Source organism: Zootoca vivipara, chromosome 8 (genome assembly GCF_965207765.1).
Source record: "Zootoca vivipara chromosome 8, rZooViv2.hap1.1, whole genome shotgun sequence".
In the NCBI taxonomy this organism is placed as follows: domain Eukaryota; kingdom Metazoa; phylum Chordata; class Lepidosauria; order Squamata; family Lacertidae; genus Zootoca; species Zootoca vivipara.
Genome location: NC_142591.1, coordinates 55,826,530 through 55,841,067, shown reverse-complemented (window position 1 = coordinate 55,841,067; position 14,538 = coordinate 55,826,530). Strand labels below are relative to the sequence as shown.

At 45.6% G+C, this 14,538-nt stretch overlaps 1 long non-coding RNA gene across 3 annotated transcripts; it reads left to right on the top strand.

The window, feature by feature from the left end:
• The first annotated feature begins 6,014 nt into the window (after positions 1-6,014).
• LOC118090366 (uncharacterized) lies at positions 6,015-14,091 on the top strand. Of its 3 annotated transcripts, none has more exons than XR_015951512.1 (4): positions 6,015-6,340; positions 6,655-6,748; positions 10,550-10,726; positions 12,249-14,091. It is a non-coding gene; the product is annotated as an uncharacterized LOC118090366 (long non-coding RNA). The 3 variants fall into 3 exon arrangements; XR_015951513.1 differs by having other exon boundaries at positions 6,015-6,314; positions 12,249-14,083; XR_015951511.1 differs by lacking the exon at positions 6,655-6,748 and having other exon boundaries at positions 6,050-6,340; positions 12,249-14,083.
• The last annotated feature ends 447 nt before the right edge of the window (positions 14,092-14,538 follow it).

The window sequence follows — 14,538 nt, the reverse complement described above, 5'->3', positions numbered from 1 at the left end:
AAATTTTGGTGTCACACAGGGCACCACTGAAATTTGAGACCCCAATGTCCACCACTGCTTAAGGGTCCTGAGAGTTGTTAGGAGACCCCTATTCCCCTCCCAAAGCTACAGTTCTCAGAGTTCCCCAGGAAGATGTTTGATTGCTGAACCACTCTGAGAACTGTAACTCTGGGAGGGGGACAAGAATCTCAGCATCCTCACCAAACTGCAATTCCCATGATGCATGACGTGAAGAAAGCCCAGGCCTCAGTCTTGGACAATCTGGAGTTGTATAGGGCATATGAACATGTTGAAATTCACCAGTGAGTAACCTGCTTGTAGAATCGTAATATTACCAAGTTGGAAGGAAACCTGGAGGCCATACAAAAGACACGAAAAGGAGCTGAATTGTAGGCTCTGTGAGCATTGTAGGAGCTGCCTCTCTCTCGAGATCTGATGTGAGCCACTAGATTTAGCCATCTGCTGGAGTATTTGAGTTACACCTCCACCTTAGCTCAGCCTGTATATCATAGGTGCCAACTCCCAGATTGAAAAATCCGGGATCGGCAGCGGCTCAGCACCGGAAGTCGCGCTGCGGCCATTTTTGGAACTTCTACGCATGCTCTGCCCATTTCCAAAATGGCCACAGTGCCAGAAATTGCTTCTGCGCATGTCCAGAGACTCCAGACATGCGCAGAAGGAGCCTCCCCGGGCTGGTAAGAATCCGGGGGATTTACGGGGGGTTTTTTTTAATCCAGGCTGCCAGCGGGAAACGGCTGGAAAAACGGGGGTTTCCCAGGGAATACGGGAGACTTGGCAGCTATGCTGTATATTTGTAAACAAATGCAGGTACCACAAAATACCAATTAAGCCTCCAGTGACCTCCTGTCCCAAGGAAACCTGTGCTGCACTGCCTGGAATGTCTCAGCACTCCAATATGTGGGTGAGCGTAACAATATAGTGAGAGAATGTATAGGATTCGGGAAGCATTTATGAGCATTTACGCTCTGCTAACTCTCCGGCAAATCCATTTTTGCAGGCTCTGATAAAAGCCCTGGTCCCCTCCCTTTCTGTAGAGCTGATTGAACCCTTACCTAAAACACCATCAGGGCTCCAATAGACAAACAGCGAAGTCCAACCTCACTTGCCCAAGAGAGCATACAAGCAGGCTTGGTTTTGTGCAGCATGGAAGAGTATGGTGAGTCAAGAAAGGCAGCGTTCATTCCTGTAGCTGCTACCATCTGTGCTGGGCCCTCTTTGGCTCCCCATAGCTTTGTGTGGTTCAGGCACAGCTCATTGCCTGACTCCATTCCCCCCCAATGGCAGTTTTAGCTGAGCTCACTCCCCAGTCCCTGGTGGGGTGAAAAGCTGCTACTTTCTTGGTTCTAATACTGCAATACAGGAAGCTGAGGCTCCAGGCCAGCTTAGGAGCAGCGGCCACAGTTCCAAAGCAGGGCCAGCAGAACGAGGTCTGATCGCTTCTGCCAATATTGGGAAATGAAGGGGAGAGAGACGTCTGCCATTGGCTCAGTTGCACATGTTGGGCCTCGGCAAGGCAAATAAATATGCTTCCTTGAGATTAATATTAAACTGAGAGAAAAAGCCCAAGGGAGGCAAGTTGATTATTGAAACTGGGTCTATAGGCACCCAAAAGAAACCAGGGATTGCATGGTCATAAGAACAGTGTAGTCATGAGCAGGGATGGGCGAGTATGTCAATTTCAGTTTTTCTCGGTTTCTCATTTTTCCAATCTTAAAATCAGTTCATCACATTTCCACATCGGTTTGTGATTTGTTTATTTTTAAGTCCTCATGAAAATCCATCAGCATCTTAGAGCAAACTTCTTGTGATATACACATTTTGGTATGCAGTTTTGCAGTTTTGCCTAATAGTTATGTCGTTTCTACTAACATCAGCCACACTGTCTTGCCCCTGCAACAGTGGGTGCTCAGGGAGTGTGTGTGTGTGTGACACTGGCACACCGGCAGCATGCTGACGTCACTCAGCACATGTTGGGGGGTGCCAACGTGGCCAAGTGCAATCTTGGGGGGAGGAGCCGGCCCCTTCATTTATGATTTGTGGGTGTTTGGGCACCTAGGGCCCCACATAGTCAGTATCTATGCCTAACATAATGCATTTTTTTTGTTATTTTCACTAATGTATGCACTTATACGAACACTTTACCCTAGTAGATACATTTCTGTACACATGACATTGTTCTGTACACATGACATAGTTGGGTGTGGGAATCTGTTGAATTTTAGTGTATTGGTAATTTTTATTGTTTTGGGTTTTATTGTTTTATTGTCTTTTTTGTCTTCTTCTTTTGTTGCGTTCTTTGCTGTTTTTTACAGAGGTTTTATTTTGTTTTTAAGGGGAGGGGTCAGGGCTGCCCGGGAGGGGGTCCCAGCAAGCAAAATGGCTGGGGCAGATTCCACAGGGGGGGGGGTGCACTGGAACAACCAATCTCAGTGGTCACGGGTAGGAGGAGGAGTTACGCTAAGACCAGACCATGTCATTACCGAGGAGGCAGACTTAGTCGTTGTCTGAGGACTATCCCTGCCTCCAGGTCTGGTCCTGACCGGACGGATATTGGAATAGGCAAGGGATACCCACATGACCTGAAGGTGCTGCTGTGCAATGCCAGGTCAATGATGAATAAGACCACCGCCATTCACGACCTGATTGTGGATGGAGGATTTGACCTGGCATGTGTGACAGAGACCTGGTTGGAGGAAGCCGATGGGCCCGTTCTTGGCGCTGCTTGCCCACCAGGTTTCTCTTATGCACAGCAACCCAGGCCATCTGGGCGGGGAGGGGGGGTTGCAGTGATTTTTAGGAAGTCATTAGTTTGCACCAGGCGTCCTATTGGGAAGACCCAGTTCTCTGAGTGCATGTTCTGGAAGTTGGGCAATAGAGGCAGTACAGGATTCCTTTTGGTGTACCGACCTCCCCGCTGCACCAAGGATTCCCTGCCTGAGCTGCTTCAGGTCGTGTCGGATGTGCTCCTGGAGACACCTAGCTTGGTTGTCTTAGGGGATTTTAACATCCATGCCGACACGACCTTACAAGGAGCCGCTCGGGACTTCGTGGAAAGCATGGCCACCATGGGGCTGTCCCTGAATAAGTCTGGCCCAACTCATAGCCGCGGACATGCCTTGGACTTGGTGTTTACCTCTAGGGATGTTGGTGATCTGACATTAAGTAAAAGCGAAACAAAAGAAGTGCCATGGTCAGATCACTTTCTGGTGCAACTGGACTTCTCTGCAACCCTTCCCCTCTGCAGGGAGGTGGGACCGATTCGGATGGTCCGCCCCCGCTACTTAATGGATCCAATTGGCTTCCAAAGAGTGGTAGGGGATGTTTTATCCCATGTCGATGGCCTTTCAGCTGATTCCCTGGTGGCCCGCTGGAATGCGGAGTTAACCAGCGCTATTGACTGTCTGGCTCCGAAGCGCCCTCTCAGATTGCATGGAGCCCGGACAGCCCTGTGGTTTTCCCCGGCGCTGAGGGCAATGAAACAGTCGTTGAGACGGCTAGAGCGCCGGTGGCGGAAAACTCATTTTGAATCAGACCGGACACGGGCTAGAGCTCAACTTCGAGCCTACCAAGTGGCAATGGCGACGGCGAAGAGGACCTTCTTCACCGTCTCCATCGCATCTGCAGAAAACAGCAGCAGGAGACTCTTCCAGGTGGTTCGCAATTTAGCAGAACCACCTGCTCCATCCGGGCCCAGTACGGGCCACATGATCTCCTGCAATGATTTTGCAAAGTTTTTTGCAGATAAAGTCGCTCAGATTCGGGAAGAGGTAGACTCCACCGTGGGAGCAGGGCCGGGGCGGGGGAGTGCTAGAGTCCTGTCTAGTCAAGTTTTGTGGGATCAATTTCAATCTGTTACCTCCGAGGATGTGGACAGGCTGCTTAGACGAATGAAACCAACCACCTGTCTCCTTGATCCTTGCCCATCCTGGCTTATAAAAGCTAGCCAGGAAGGGCTGGGCGATGGGCTTCGCGGGTTGGTAAATGCTTCTCTCCATGAGGGAGCCTTCCCAGACCCGCTGAAAGAGGCGGTTATTAAACCGCTTCTTAAAAAACCATCTTTAGATCCGGCCATTATGGCCAACTATCGCCCATTCTTGGGCAAGGTGATTGAGCGAGTGGTTGCGGAACAACTCCAGGCACGCCTGGAAGAAGCGGACCATTTGGATCCCTTCCAGTCAGGATTCAGACCTCATCATGGGACTGAAACTGCCTTGGTTGCACTGGTCGATGATCTCCGGCGGGCTAGGGACAAAGGTAAGAGCTGTTTCCTTGTTCTGCTGGATCTCTCAGCGGCTTTTGACACCATCGACCATAACATCCTTCTGGACCGTCTAGAGGGCTTGGGAGCTGGGGGCACTGTCATGCAGTGGTTCCGCTCCTTCCTCCTGGGCCGTGTTCAGAAAGTGGTGGTGGGGGATGAGTGTTCAGACCCCTGGGCTCTCACTTGTGGGGTGCCTCAGGGTTCTGTCCTCTCCCCCATGCTTTTTAATATCTATATGCAGCCGCTGGGAGAGATCATCAGGGGGTTTGGGCTGGGTGTCCATCAGTATGCTGATGATACCCAGCTCTACCTCTCTTTTAAATCAGAACCAGTGAAGGCGGTGAAGGTCCTGTGTGAGTGCTTGGAGGCAGTTGGAGGATGGATGGCGGCTAACAGATTGAGATTGAATCCTGACAAGACAGAAGTACTGTTTGTGGGGGACAGGAGGCGGGCGGGTGTGGAGGACTCTCTGGTCCTGAATGGGGTAACTGTGCCCCTGAAAGACCAGGTGCGCAGCCTGGGAGTCATTTTAGACTCACAGCTGTCCATGGAGGCACAGGTCAACTCCGTGTCCAGGGCAGCTGTTTATCAGCTCCATCTGGTACGCAGGCTGAGTCCCTACCTGCCCACTGACTGTCTCTCCAGAGTGGTGCATGCTCTAGTTATCTCTCGCTTGGACTACTGCAATGCGCTCTACGTGGGGCTACCTTTGAAGGTGACCCGGAAACTACAACTAATCCAGAATGCGGCAGCTAGACTGGTGACTGGGAGCGGCCGCCGAGATCACATAACACCGGTCCTAAAAGACCTACATTGGCTCCCAGTACGTTTCCGAGCACAATTCAAAGTGTTGGTGTTGACCTTTAAAGCCCTAAATGGCCTCGGTCCGGTATACCTGAAGGAGCGTCTCCACCCCCATCGTTCTGCCCGGACACTGAGGTCCAGCTCCGAGGGCCTTCTGGCGGTTCCCTCATTACGAGAAGCCAAGTTACAGGGAACCAGGCAGAGGGCCTTCTCGGTAGTGGCACCCACCCTGTGGAATGCCCTCCCACTAGAGGTCAAAGAGAACAACTACCAGACCTTTAGAAGGCATCTCAAGGCAGCCCTGTTTAGGGAAGCTTTTAATGTTTGATGGATTTTTGTATTTTAGAATTTCTGTTTTTTTGGAAGCCGCCCAGAGTGGCTGGGGGAACCCGGCCAGATGGGCGGGGTATAAATAATAAATTATTATTATTATTATTATTATTATTGCAAAATTCAGAGCAGTGCAAATTTCAAAGGACGACTGTGTCACAGTTCTCATATTGTTTTGGAAGGTGCAAATTAGGTAAGTTTGCTATTGAATGCAAACCGAATCAAATTTCCCTCTCATCACTAGTCATGGGTGAAACCAGTTTTATCTTACTTTATCTTACTTTCACAACCATACTGCATTTCTCCGGTCTCAAGATTTTAGCCTGCATTTTAGGATTTCCAAGAGAAAGGCAGAGAGTCAGTTATTTCTGCTTGGGTCCCTTCCCAGCCATCTCCAAAAATACATTATGAATATTACAGTAAGCGAAATTCGAGCTTTTATATGACCCCCATACACTGACCTACAACCAGAGCCCAGCAGAGTTAGCCTCTTGATTCACTAAATGTGAACGGCTTTGGCCAATCCGGCAGCACGAAGCATCATCACCTGATTGAAGAGGAGTCACCAGATCTGGCCTCAACATATCAAGAAGAACCCAGAGTTCCCGGACTCTCACCTCCTAAATCTTTGGGTGTGATCCTCAGGAGATTCAGCATACCTTTAACACATGAACCATTTATTATAATAGCTTTTGAAAGCCTATATTTACTGGTGTGGACATTTCATTAAGAGCCTGCCACATTTTTAAAATAATAATATCCATGAGCAAGTCACCTGTCAAGATCTACAAAAGGAAGACCCTGTACAACTCATTTGTTTCAGGGAAAGGGAGACAATGGGTGACAGCTAGAGCCTGGAAAGACAAGCAGATATGTGTCTGCTCAGAAGTAAGTCCAGGTAAGATCAACAGGACTTCCTTTCGGGTAAGTGAGTAGAAGATTACAGCCTTGTATGTTTGGGTTTTATGGGGGAAAGATTATACAGTACAATCTCATGCACCTCTATTCAGTTTAGACTTACTTCTGAGGAGACATGGATAGGAATGCGCTGCTGTTAATTCATTTTAATTTTGTATATAGTTCAATAGACTGCTATAGAACAAGGAAATAAATGGGCTAAATAAGCAAAAGATGTTTTCAAAGTGTGAACATCCTTTCCATGAGAATAAATGTGCCTGGGCAATGAGTCCTGCCTGCCCCCATTAAAGTGAATGACAAACTTTCCTTTGCCTTCACAGGAGCTAAGATTTCACTCAATGTGACACAAGCAGATTATTTCCAAACAGACTGTCTTTTTGTGTTTTCTAGAAGGCATCAGGGCTTCTTTAAAACGTAAGTGTCTGCCAAGAGCCATCGAGCTTTGAACACATGTTTGGCTTTCTTGAAAACCATTGGCAAACTTCAGCTGCTGTATTTCAGACAGGCCTGGATCTCATTGCTGGGTGGGAAAAAATCCACCCTAATGAAAATAAACAGGTTAAGGCTACAACTCCTTACACGCTTACTTAGGAGCAAGTCTCATTGAACTTAACAAGAATTACTTCGCAGGTAGACATGCAAAGGATTTTGCTGTCAAAGCCATTCATTGTTTAGCAGCAACACAAAAACCGAATGAAATGAAAGGCTTTGTTTCATAATTGTGTATAGCCTGATCTTGCATTAACTCACCATAGAAGACTTTTTCTGTGCTGCCCTAGAGGGCAGACCTTGGGGCTTGCCCCCAGTTCCACTAGCCCCATGCCTAGAAACCACAGGTCTGAGCGGTTTTCCCCTTGCAGTTTTCTCAGGTAAAACCCACTCTTTCATGCTAAATCGGAGCAAATGTCAATTTGGAGGAAACCTGTAGCTTGAGCGCTACAGAATAGTTTTCTCCAGGGGGAAGCAGCATGACAAGAGGAAGTATGGATAAGCCCTATGTCAAATGGGCTGAAGTAGCAGAAGGGTAGATTTCAGGAGTAAAGTCTTAACGGTAAAAGCTGTTTGACAGTGACCTTGGTTGTGTAAACGGCTTAAAAATGCAGCTTAGCTGTTCTTTTTCTCAGTTTGAATCAAAGCTGGTTTTGGGGGGGAAACACATCGAAATGAAACAGTATTTCATTAGAAACAACAGGATAGATACAAGATAGCTATTGTTTGGGACTAACTTCATGCACATACCATTTACCAAAACAGAGAGCGGAGAGCACTTGATGCAGAGTCTCAAGGTGGAAACTGGGGGTGGGGTTAGGGATTTTCTACATCAGACAGGTGGTGAACATGATGTCCTCAACATGTTCAAATTCACATGAAGCACCTTTCAGCAGAGAGGTAAAGGTAAAGGGACCCCTGACCATTAGGTCCAGTTGTGACCGACTCTGGGGTTGCGGAGCTCATCTCACTTTATTGGCCGAGGAAGCCGGCGTACAGCTTCCAGGTCATGTGGCCAGCATGACAAAGCCGCTTCTGGCGAACCAGAGCAGCACAGAGAGAGAACATCAAATACCTTGGTTCCCAAATGTAATCCGTTCCGGAAGTCCGTTTGACTCCCAAAACCATTTGAAAACCAATTTGTGGCTTCTGACTGGCTGCAGGAGCTTCCTGCACTCAAGAGGAAGCCGTGTCAGACGTTCAGCTTCCAAAAAAGGTTCAAAAACCGGAACATTTACTTCCGGGTTTTTGGCATTCAAGAACCAAGGTACGACTGTACTGTAGCTGTTCTCCAGAAGTATTGACAGGACATTGAGTATTTCCTAAAAACAACAGAGCACTGAGTTCAAAAATGGAAGAAAGGAACTTAGAAGCAAGCTGGCAACCAATGTAAGAATCCACAATGGCTGAGTTGGGGACCTTTGTTGAAACTATTCCTTGCCTCGTGATTAAGAAGGAAAAGGGCATCCCAAAGGGAAAGGGTGAGAGTGTGTGGGAGAGAAACCATTTCTTGCCTTCTGATTAAGAAAGGAAAATACATCCCAAAGGGGTGCATGTGAGAGAGAGAAAGACGTCACAATCTGTTTACTGAGCATTCATAATGATTTGTTTGCACAAAGTTTGTGGGGAGGTAAAGTTTGTAACCCCAACTGCTTATTGAGCATTCCTTATTATTTGTCTGCAGGGAAGTTATACAATGGCATAAGCACTGAAAAGGAGTTCTGCTGGATCAGACCAAAGGCCCATCTAATCCAGCATTCTGTTCTCACAGTGGCTAGCCAGACCACCAGCTGGTTAAGTGGTTGGTCAAGTAATGGTTATCCTACATTTTCCAGCACATTTCCACAGCACTTTCTTTACTGCAAGAAGTGTGTGTGTGTGTGTGTGTGTGTGTGTTTGTGTGTGTGTGTAGAGAGAGGGGGGAGGGGGATTTTGCGCCTGAGCACTAAATCCACTTTAATTGTGCAACCTGAATCTACTGGTATATGTTTGAACCCCACCTGCAAAAGAACAATTGTCATGGAGGGAAAGAGGCTGTTGCGGGTTTTATGTCTCCTATTATGAAGCAGCCATTTAACGTTTGGGTTTTGAGCCAGAGAGCTTTTGCTTGCTCATTAGAAGCTCTCCCTTTCCTAGGAAATACTAGGACTCTTCTCTACATACTGCATGGCCAACCAATCAGAAACAAGGTCCTTGCTTTTATTGGTCAAAATGGATCTAATTCTACTGAAGTACAAATGGTCTTGTATTACACTAGTCTCGGCAAAAAGAAGTGGGGGGGACCTTCTCTGAGTTGGGATCCAATCTCAGGCCTTGTTTTAGACAGTTTTCTGGATCAGATTATAGCTATATCCAGAGGGGTTATAAAGCAGAGCTGGAGTCAAGGGATGAGTCCAGTTGGTCCCCCCCCCCTGGTATCTCTGCAAGGGATTCCTTCCCATAAGGAAGTGCACACGATGTACCATACCCTTCCGAGTCCCAGGTTTCGTAAAGATGTTGTTCTGGCACATCATGATAGGGAAAGGTGAAATGTGTCCAGCACAAGCCAGGGTAATCCATTCCAGACATATGTGTAATGCAGGGGGGAAACAGGTGCAAACAATTGAGCCAGCTGTCAGTAAGCTCCAGTGATTGCTTTTGATAGCTTAATCGTTAGTTGATCCATGTGCAACATTGGCAACATCACTGCCATAGTTGACTGCCTCCTACACATCTGCAAACCTTTTCTAGGTGCTTCTTGACATGAGTGGGAGTCCGCAAAGCCCTGACATCATAGCAGGCTAAATTAGACATGATTGCTGCCATTTCTGTTTTCCTGCTACAGAACACGGAAAGCTGACAAATGTCAATAACTGCTAATAACTCACTAGCCACTACTGTTTGCCACATGCCACGCAAGGCATGTGCTCCAGCAAGCATCCATCATAACTCAGTTAGCTTGAGAATCTCTGTGTGGATAAAGAAATCATTATCCAGCCTTTCCATCTATCACTGACAGAACTTACTTCTGAATCAACATGCATTGATTGTGCTGTAAGAAGCTTAGTCCTGTCTGTTACATTTCCACTCGTGGGGTGGGGAAATGGATTCAGGGGGCGGGTAATAACAGGATAGCAGCAGCAAGTGGCAACCCTTCCATCTTGTAAAGTGCATAAGTTCATAAATCACAAGACTCAGATCCATTTCGCTCAGTCAGCTCCACCCCCAGCTGTATAATTCATATAACACTTTTTAAAAAATGTAACACCCCTCTCCATTCTAGAAAACAATAGCCGGGTTCTAACAAACTATGAACTAGTTCTGTATACACCCAACCACTAATTTCTCCAAAGTTTTATTCACCTGTGAAAGAGACCGGTTTTTCTGCCTCTTTTTCTGGGTGCTTTAGAATTTATCTTTTCAATAGGTGCAGGGTTGAACTTAATATATCATTGTGAAGCAGCTGTGGGTGGTGTGTGTTCTTTTATTCCCATTAAACACTCTGCAGCCTCCCCTGCTGCCTATGTCTCATGATCTTTAAAAAAAAAAAATCCCTGTGGGAGGAATTGCCTCATTTTAAATGAAGTGTGAGAAGTTGAAAAGGGTGACTACTGAGCATCTGATGTGCTCCCTGGCTTTGTTTTTAAGATAAGGTTTCATTTTACCATTTATTTGTATTGTTTTGTTTTCAAAAGCTTTCTGCACTGATTTCTTTGAAAAATAAAAATGCTTCTCTCTTGAAAATAGTGAACAGTGGCCAGGCACGCAATAGGCAATGTGGTTCCCTTCTGCACATACATAAAAGCCCAGCTGAGGATGTCATGGGGTTTTCAGGAAGTAAAGGCACCCAGAGAGGCTGCATGGGTGCAGATTTGAAGACTGAAAGAAAAGGACGCACACAAACATCCCTTGGCCACCTCAGAAGTAAGCTAAGTACAGCAAAATAACCTCCACCCTTTCCACAATAATTTCTCCAATTTTTTTCTCCCCCTTTTGATCATTTTCAAATGTGATTACTGCTCTTGGTAATTGATGGAGAATAATAGAGGGAAATACAGGACAACTTCTGCCAAATACTGTGAGCTGTTGGGCTTGCATTTCACAAATAGGGACCATCCATGCCTCGTGGCAGATCACTGGGGAACTGATGGGAATTTCAAAAGCAGCTTGCTAAGGTGAGACAAGGTAGTCTACTCATTTTTGCATGTGTGTGTAGGTAATAAAGACATGGCATGAACTGCAGGCAGGTTTCTGGAATTCTGCATGATCACCACACAGCAATTTCTACATTTTACTCTGTGCGTATTGAGGTGTGGTCATCTCTCATGGGCATAATTCCATGCCTGGAAAAAGTGTGCATTGGTTCTAAAAGTGGCTCAGCTTCTTCCTCCTAGAATTTGCTCCATCAGTGGCTATTCCACCTGGTCCTTCTGTAAATTGAACAGAGCAAGGAACATAGGAATCTGCCTTAAACTGAGTCAGAACACTGGTCCATCTATCTCAGTATCGTCTGCACTGCCTTGCAGCAGTGCTCCAGGAATTCAGACAAGAGTCTCTTCTGGCTATACCTGAATATGTTCGGGCCTAAACTTTCCAGGACCTAAACTTTCTGCATGCACACCAGATTTGCAACGATCCTCAAGTGCCTCCCCTCCCCTCTTTTCTTCCTATAAGCCATTATAGCACAAGAAAATCCTGCTGGATCTGGCCAAAGGCCCATCTAGTCCAATATTCTGTTCTCAGAGACCAACAAGATGCCTCTGAGAAGCTTGCAAACTAGACATGAGCGCAACAGCACTCTCCCGACTTACATGCTTCACAAGTGTCCTGGAAAAACCATTCCATTTTTTATCATGAGAGAATAGCAGCCATATTGGTTGCCATGATCTCATGCAATTTGAGGGTATGATTTCTCCTGGGGGGGGGAGTGCTTTTGGGGGGGCTGCGATCTCACACAGTGCCTCAAAATACACATTTTGGGGTGTATGTCTGAAAAGGCGCTTTGGGGGAGGGGACCGTAGTGCGAAATCAACTTCGTGCTCTCGCGATAAAATATAAAATTAAAAAAAAGGAAGATGGCATCCAGGAAGATGGTGTCTCAAATTTTGGCTTCAGGATGTTAGAGGGCATGAACTTGAACTTGTTTCCCCAGAAACTGGTATTCAGAGGCATAATGCCTCTGACATTGGAGGTAGAACATAACCAGGATGACTAGCCCCTGAAAGTTTTTTCCTTTGTGCATTTGTCTAATCCTCTTTTAAAGTCATCCAACTTGGGGGCCATCTCATCATCCTGCCATTGGACCTGTCTAGTCTAGTCTAATTTAAATTTTGGGTGCAGTGCAGGGTGGCTTTTCAACACTGATAAAGTTATTAAATATTACCTTCAAGTCTTCATTTTTGTCTCTCTCTTTTTTTTTTTACTCCTTACTTCTTTTGGTGTTTAGCATTTCACAGAATCTTCTGTTGACCTCTCGGTTCAGAATCGTTCCTACCATAGTAGCAGCTGTCCCTGCCGAAGAAATCATGGATTCAGTTAAATTCCCCCCAAGCATCTCGAGGCCTTTAGGCATGTGCTATAAATTTTAAAGTTCTAATTATAGCCATGAGCAGCAGGAATTACAGTCATGAAAAGCAGGAACAAATGGAAGAATAGCTCAGCAACTGAAAGAGATCGATTTTGCCTTCCCCTCCCCTCTGGGCCATCCTCTCTTCAGGATCTCTGAGGGTACATCTGCCACTCTGACACAGCACACCCTCCCACAGTCACCCAGCAGCTCAACTTATAAACCTACCAAACCTGAGAAGGGACAGGTCTTTGATACATAGCCTCTATTTGCCACAGTTATCTGTCTTGTGAAAAAAGTAAACACAGGAGGACATCAAGACGCCCTGCGTATTTCTGGTTAGAATTATTCACAGTCAAAACTTTAAGAAAGAATGGGAAAGATTTATAATTTATTTAGGAGACCACTGTAAGCAGATGAAAACATTAGCAGGGTTCAAGTAACACTTGTTATGTAACAAATACTTTGGAAAATATGGAGAGGTATAAAATATGGATGATGAAATAATATGCAGTTGACAATAAGATGGTGGGAAGTCTGGAGATTCAGAGAAATCTCTAGATATGGATATATATTTGGTATTGTTGTAAATTTGCACTTGTAAAATCAAATAAAAATTATTTTGGAGGGGGGAATAATTATTCACAGTCAATACTAGGTTTTCTGTCAGGGCACTTCAAAAATTATTAATATTGTTATTATTTAGACAGAAAGGTGAAATAAGCCCAAACTGTAATGTTTCTAATTCGGATCCGTTTCAAAGTTTAGCAGAAGGCCAGCTCAGGGCCAGCTTTGGTTCCACTGATATAATCCAAAATGGTTATTAGAAGTCCGAGTAGCACATCACGGTCAGGGGAAAAGGCAATGTGGTTTGCAGCGACCAGAAAGGTTAATCTAAATTATCCCGGAGATTAGCTCTGAGACAGTGCGCGGTTCCACAAACATCACCGCTGGTGTCCTGAGCAGTGATCTGATACTCTCTGCTTTTGTTAGCATTTGCAGGGAGACTAATCCAGAAAACTCAGGCGAGGTGAAGACATAATTTTATAGGTGAAGTTGTCAGTCTCCTTGGCTGAGTTATGGGGCTCGACTGACAGTGGAACAGTAGCGTGGAAGTTACAGGTCAAGATGTTCCAAAGGAACTCTTGCCGAACAAAGCAATCCAAAAGGCAAAGGCGTAAAATTGCAGTCTCTATAAAACATAGGGCAGCGGGGCCTCGCTTTGTGAAAATGGCAGCGCTTCCCATTTGTTAGGTATGATCTGAATGATCGTTCTGCTAGCTTGGAATAAATGGGCAGACAAGAAATCTTCGCAAAACAATAAAGACCATACTTGCGGCAAAGACCCTCCCCCTTTTATAAGAACCTTCCTTACACTGGCTCAGTTCATTGGTCCATCGAGCTCAGGCTACCAACACTGACCGGCAGCAGTGACTCTTCATGGTTTCAGGCCGGGTCTTTTTTCATACCTTCTGCATGCAAAGCAAATGCTCCGCAGCTCTTCCCTCCAATGCACACATCCCTGCTATCCTTTTAACATAAAGGGATCAAGATCTACCTGGCTGCATTTTAAAATTTAAAATGTAAACTGTATTTTAACCTGTATTTTAATTAATTGCTTTTCTTTCTTTTACTTCTTATTGTAATTTTATTGGTGTCAGACGCCCTGAGCCCGGTTTTGACTGGGGGGGGCGGGGTATAAATAAATTATTATTATTATTATTATTATTATTATTATTATTATTATTAAGCTGCAACTCAGTTAGTATTCAAAGAAAACAAGCACCTAACCCTCATGAAAGTGGAGGTCTTGAATGTGCATCATCTGCTAAACAATAACTTGGGCTTTTTTTTGCAAACTGCCTTGTGATAAGACTTTCTAAAAGACAGGCTATAAATGACAAAAAAGAGGAAAATATATAATAAGAGCCCCTGATCAAAAGCTTTATGTTTATTTCAATGCATGCATAGAGTTTCTGGGGGAGTAGACTGCCTCAGTCATTTCTAAAGAAGGCCCAGTTCTAAATAAGCATCTCTTTGTACTCACAGAATTGCCCCCACTTTACTGGAATGAACAGGTGAGACTTGCTTGCCACCATTGGATGAGAGCAGAAATCTCAAAGAGGTTTGTACAGAGTTTCCTGTGTTGGGAGCTAGAATATCTGGACTC